The sequence below is a fragment of the Oncorhynchus gorbuscha genome, unplaced genomic scaffold (assembly GCF_021184085.1).
Source record: "Oncorhynchus gorbuscha isolate QuinsamMale2020 ecotype Even-year unplaced genomic scaffold, OgorEven_v1.0 Un_scaffold_308, whole genome shotgun sequence".
Classification (NCBI taxonomy): Eukaryota; Metazoa; Chordata; class Actinopteri; order Salmoniformes; family Salmonidae; genus Oncorhynchus; species Oncorhynchus gorbuscha.
The window spans coordinates 264967-270516 of record NW_025745169.1 but is presented as its reverse complement, the minus strand read 5'-3'; positions in this window follow the sequence as shown (position 1 = coordinate 270516).

Below are 5550 nucleotides of genomic sequence, written 5' to 3'. Positions count from 1 at the left end.
CATTACAAGCTCTAACCTGGAGACCTGTAATACATGCTAACCTGGGGTAACAACCTCAACTGAGAACCACCTGTACAGACAGTCAAACTCCATGGTGACGTGTATAAGAGACCAAACCAATGTTTCCACGACTCGTGTATAAGACAGACAGTCAAACCAAATGTTTCCATGGTGATGTCCTAAGACTCAGACCAGGACCATCTATAAACCTTCTAATGTCAACATGACTTAGACTCAGACCAGCAGCAGGGACTTAGAGTATTTCAGACCAGGACTGTCTCAATCTGAAAGAACATGACTAGACTCAGACCATGTTATCCAGAGTTGATACCAAGCTCATGTTATACATGATAAGGAGAGAGACTAGCATTTCAACTGACTAGACCAGACCATCTCAACTAGAACATGCCTAGACTCAGACCAGGACTGTCTCAACTAGAACATGACTAGACTCAGACCAGGGTCTCAACTAGAACATGCCAGACCAGGACCATCTCAACTAGAACATGACTAGACTCAGACCAGGACTAGACTCAGACCAGGACTGTCTCAACTAGAACATGACTAGACTCAGACCAGGACTAGACTCAGACCAGGACTGTCTCAACTATGGAACATGATAGACTCAGACCAGGTTATTTAAATGTCTGAACATGGTGCCATGGAGACCAAGGCTGTTTAAATGTCTGAACAGGGTGAACATGGAGACCAAGGCTGTTTAAATGTCTGAACAGGGTGCCATGGAGACCAAGGCTGTTTAAATGTCTGAACAGGGTGCCATGGAGACCAAGGCTGTTTAAATGTCTGAACAGGGTGCCATGGAGACCAAGGTTGTTTAAATGTCTGAACAGGGTGCCATGGAGACCAAGGCTGTTTAAATGTCTGAACAGGGTGCCATGGAGACCAAGGCTGTTTAAATGTCTGAACAGGGTGCCATGGAGACCAAGGCTGTTTAAATGTCTGAACAGGGTGCCATGGAGACCAAGGTTGTTTAAATGTCTGAACAGGGTGCCATGGAGACCAAGGCTGTTTAAATGTCTAGCGATCACAGCATAAAATACATCTCTTTTATTAGCCCGTAAAAAAAGGTGTTATTTAAACGAAAAGTCGCAAACGAAGTTCACAAATTGGATGTTAAAAAAAAAATGTCTCTCTCCCCTCTCTCTCTCCCCTCTCTCTGTCTCTGTGTCTCTTCACACCCACAGAAAGAGAATATGTTCCCATCATGAACATGTGCTAATTAGATGACATAGAAAGAGAGAGGACTAGCTACAACAGGCAGAAACCAACATGTCCAGGGCTGTCACCCACCCAATACACTACCAATCATTCTGCCAAAGAGACACACGATGAAACAAGAAAACGACATCCTCAAAGAGAGTAGAGGACGTTATCTTCGTGTCCGTTTGTTTTAGTAGTATCTGTTAGTGTAGTAAATTAAATGGGGAAAAAAAGAATCCACGATGTGGCTTCTATAGGTAATATCATCTTTGCTGAACCAATTAAGGAACGTAGAGTTTCCTGATAGCGAGCTAATTGCTTCTAAACTGGTTGCCACGGAGACCGGGGATGTTGAAGGAAAGGAGAATCGTCTAATTTTATACAGAGTGTTGGTGTTAAAATCACACACACGGGCACACACACACACATAAACACACACACACACACACACCCACACCCACACGAGAGAGGCCTGCACTCGTCCTATTAAGTCTCAGACAGACTTCCAATATAAATGTCCATTGTCTATAAGGGCTTCTGTCTTCCAAAGGATAAATACCTAATGCTTAGATAGATAGATAGAGAGAGACAGAGAGAGAGAGAGAGACAGAGAGAGACAGAGAAAGAGAGAGAGAGAGAGCTCTTTATCATATCTTAATTGCTTTCACTTTATTTCCAGAAGAGGTTTGGGGAGCAGCTGTCCTTTAGAGACTAAAAGATGCCCTGTGAAAGCTGCTTGTTGTTTTGGTCTCTTCCCCCTCCTTACCCCTCCTCCCTACTCTCCCTACTCATCCACCTCTCCTCACCCACCAACAGGGTCTGGCAACAGAGAGACCGATGTAAAGGCAAGTTTAAAAAGAGGCGATAGAGAAGAGGAGGAGAAAGAGGAGAGGAGCCAAAGAGGAGAAGAGAATAGGAGAAGAAGAGAATAGGAGAAGAGAATAGGAGAAGAAGAGAATAGGAGAAGAGAATAGGAGGAGAAGAGAATAGGAGGAGAAGAGAATAGGAGAAGAAGAGAATAGGAGAAGAAGAGAATAGGAGAAGAAGAGAATAGGAGGAGAAGAGAATAGGAGGAGAAGAGAATAGGAGGAGAAGAGAATAGGAGGAGAAGAGAATAGGAGAAGAAGAGAATAGGAGAAGAAGAGAATAGGAGAAGAGGAGAATAGGAGAAGAAGAGAAGAGGAGAAAAAGAGAATAGGAGGAGAAGAGAATAGGAGAAGAAGAGAATAGGAGAAGAAGAGAATAGGAGAAGAGAATAGGAGAAGAGAATAGGAGAAGAAGAGAGTAGGAGGAGAAGAGAATAGGAGAAGAAGAGAATAGGAGGAGAAGAGAATAGGAGGAGAAGAGAATAGGAGAAGAAGAGAATAGGAGAAGAAGAGAATAGGAGAAGAAGAGAATAGGGGAAGAAGAGAATAGGAGGAGAAGAGAATAGGAGAAGAAGAGAATAGAAGGAGAAGAGAATAGGAGAAGAAGAGAATAGGAGGAGAAGAGAATAGGAGAAGAAGAGAATAGGAGGAGAAGAGAATAGGAGGAGAAGAGAATAGGAGAAGAAGATAATAGGAGAAGAAGAGAATAGGAGAATAGGAGGAGAAGAGAATAGGAGAAGAAGAGAATAGGAGGAGAAGAGAATAGGAGAAGAAGAGAATAGGAGAAGAAGAGAATAGGAGAAGCAGAGAATAGGAGAAGAGAATAGGAGAAGAGAATAGGAGGAGAAGAGAATAGGAGAAGAAGAGAATAGGAGGAGAAGAGAATAGGAGAAGAAGAGAATAGGAGAAGAAGAGAATAGGAGAAGAAGAGAATAGGAGAAGAAGAGAATAGGAGAAGAAGAGAATAGGAGGAGAAGAGAATAGGAGAAGAAGAGAATAGGAGGAGAAGAGAATAGGAGGAGAAGAGAATAGGAGAAGAAGAGAATAGGAGGAGAAGAGAATAGGAGGAGAAGAGAATAGGAGAAGAAGAGAATAGGAGAAGAGAATAGGAGAAGAAGAGAATAGGAGAAGAAGGAGGAGAAGAGAATAGGAGGAGAAGAGAATAGGAGGAGAAGAGAATAGGAGAAGAAGAGAATAGGAGAAGAAGAGAATAGGAGAAGAAGAGAATAGGAGGAGAAGAGAATAGGAGGAGAAGAGAATAGGAGGAGAAGAGAATAGGAGGAGAAGAGAAGAGGAGAAGAAAGAGGAGGAGAAGAGAATAGGAGGAGAAGAGAATAGGAGGAGAAGAGAATAGGAGGAGAAGAGAATAGGAGGAGAAGAGAATAGGAGGAGAAGAGAATAGGAGGAGAAGAGAATAGGAGAAGAAGAGAATAGGAGGAGAAGAGAATAGGAGGAGAAGAGAATAGGAGAAGAAGAGAATAGGAGGAGAAGAGAATAGGAGGAGAAGAGAATGGGAGGAGAAGAGAGGAGGAGAAGAGAATAGGAGGAGAAGAGAATAGGAGAAGAAGAGAATAGGAGGAGAAGAGAATAGGAGGAGAAGAGAATGGGAGGAGAAGAGAGGAGGAGAAGAGAATAGGAGGAGAAGAGAATAGGAGAAGAAGAGAATAGGAGAAGAAGAGAGGAGGAGAAGAGAATAGGAGAAGAAGAGAATAGGAGGAGAAGAGAATAGGAGGAGAAGAGAATAGGAGGAGAAGAGAATAGGAGGAGAAGAGAATAGGAGAAGAAGAGAATAGGAGAAGAAGAGAATAGGAGAAGAGGAGAATAGGAGAAGAAGAGAAGAGGAGAAAAAGAGAATAGGAGGAGAAGAGAATAGGAGAAGAAGAGAATAGGAGAAGAAGAGAATAGGAGAAGAAGAGAATAGGAGAAGAGAATAGGAGAAGAGAATAGGAGAAGAAGAGAGTAGGAGGAGAAGAGAATAGGAGAAGAAGAGAATAGGAGGAGAAGAGAATAGGAGGAGAAGAGAATAGGAGAAGAAGAGAATAGGAGAAGAAGAGAATAGGAGAAGAAGAGAATAGGGGAAGAAGAGAATAGGAGGAGAAGAGAATAGGAGAAGAAGAGAATAGAAGGAGAAGAGAATAGGAGAAGAAGAGAATAGGAGGAGAAGAGAATAGGAGAAGAAGAGAATAGGAGGAGAAGAGAATAGGAGGAGAAGAGAATAGGAGAAGAAGATAATAGGAGAAGAAGAGAATAGGAGAATAGGAGGAGAAGAGAATAGGAGAAGAAGAGAATAGGAGGAGAAGATAATAGGAGAAGAAGTGAATAGGAGGAGAAGAGAATAGGAGAAGAAGAGAATAGGAGAAGAAGAGAATAGGAGAAGAAGAGAATAGGAGAAGAAGAGAATAGGAGAAGCAGAGAATAGGAGAAGAGAATAGGAGAAGAAGAGAATAGGAGGAGAAGAGAATAGGAGAAGAAGAGAATAGGAGGAGAAGAGAATAGGAGAAGAAGAGAATAGGAGAAGAAGAGAATATGAGAAGAAGATAATAGGAGAAGAAGAGAATAGGAGAATAGGAGGAGAAGAGAATAGGAGAAGAAGAGAATAGGAGGAGAAGAGAATAGGAGGAGAAGAGAATAGGAGAAGAAGAGAATAGGACGAGAAGAGAATAGGAGGAGAAGAGAATAGGAGAAGAAGAGAATAGGAGAAGAGAATAGGAGAAGAAGAGAATAGGAGGAGAAGAGAATAGGAGGAGAAGAGAATAGGAGGAGAAGAGAATAGGAGAAGAAGAGAATAGGAGAAGAAGAGAATAGGAGAAGAAGAGAATAGGAGGAGAAGAGAATAGGAGGAGAAGAGAATAGGAGAAGAAGAGAGGAGGAGAAGAGAATAGGAGGAGAAGAGAATAGGAGAAGAAGAGAATAGGAGGAGAAGAGAATAGGAGGAGAAGAGAATAGGAGGAGAAGAGAATAGGAGGAGAAGAGAATAGGAGAAGAAGAGAATAGGAGAAGAAGAGAATAGGAGAAGAAGAGAATAGGAGAAGAAGAGAGGAGGAGAAGAGAATAGGAGAAGAAGAGAATAGGAGGAGAAGATAATAGGAGAAGAAGAGAATAGGAGGAGAAGAGAATAGGAGGAGAAGAGAATAGGAGAAGAAGAGAATAGGAGAAGAAGAGAGGAGGAGAAGAGAATAGGAGAAGAAGAGAATAGGAGAAGAAGAGAATAGGAGGAGAAGAGAGGAGAAGAGAGGAGGAGAAGAAGAGAATAGGAGAAGAAGAGAATAGGAGAAGAAGAGAGGAGGAGAAGAAGAGAATAGGAGAAGAAGAGAATAGGAGAAGAAGAGAATAGGAGAAGAAGAGAATAGGAGAAGAAGAGAATAGGAGGAGAAGAGAGGAGAAGAGAGGAGGAGAAGAAGAGAATAGGAGAAGAAGAGAATAGGAGAAGAAGAGAGGAGGAGAAGAAGAGAATAGGAGAAGA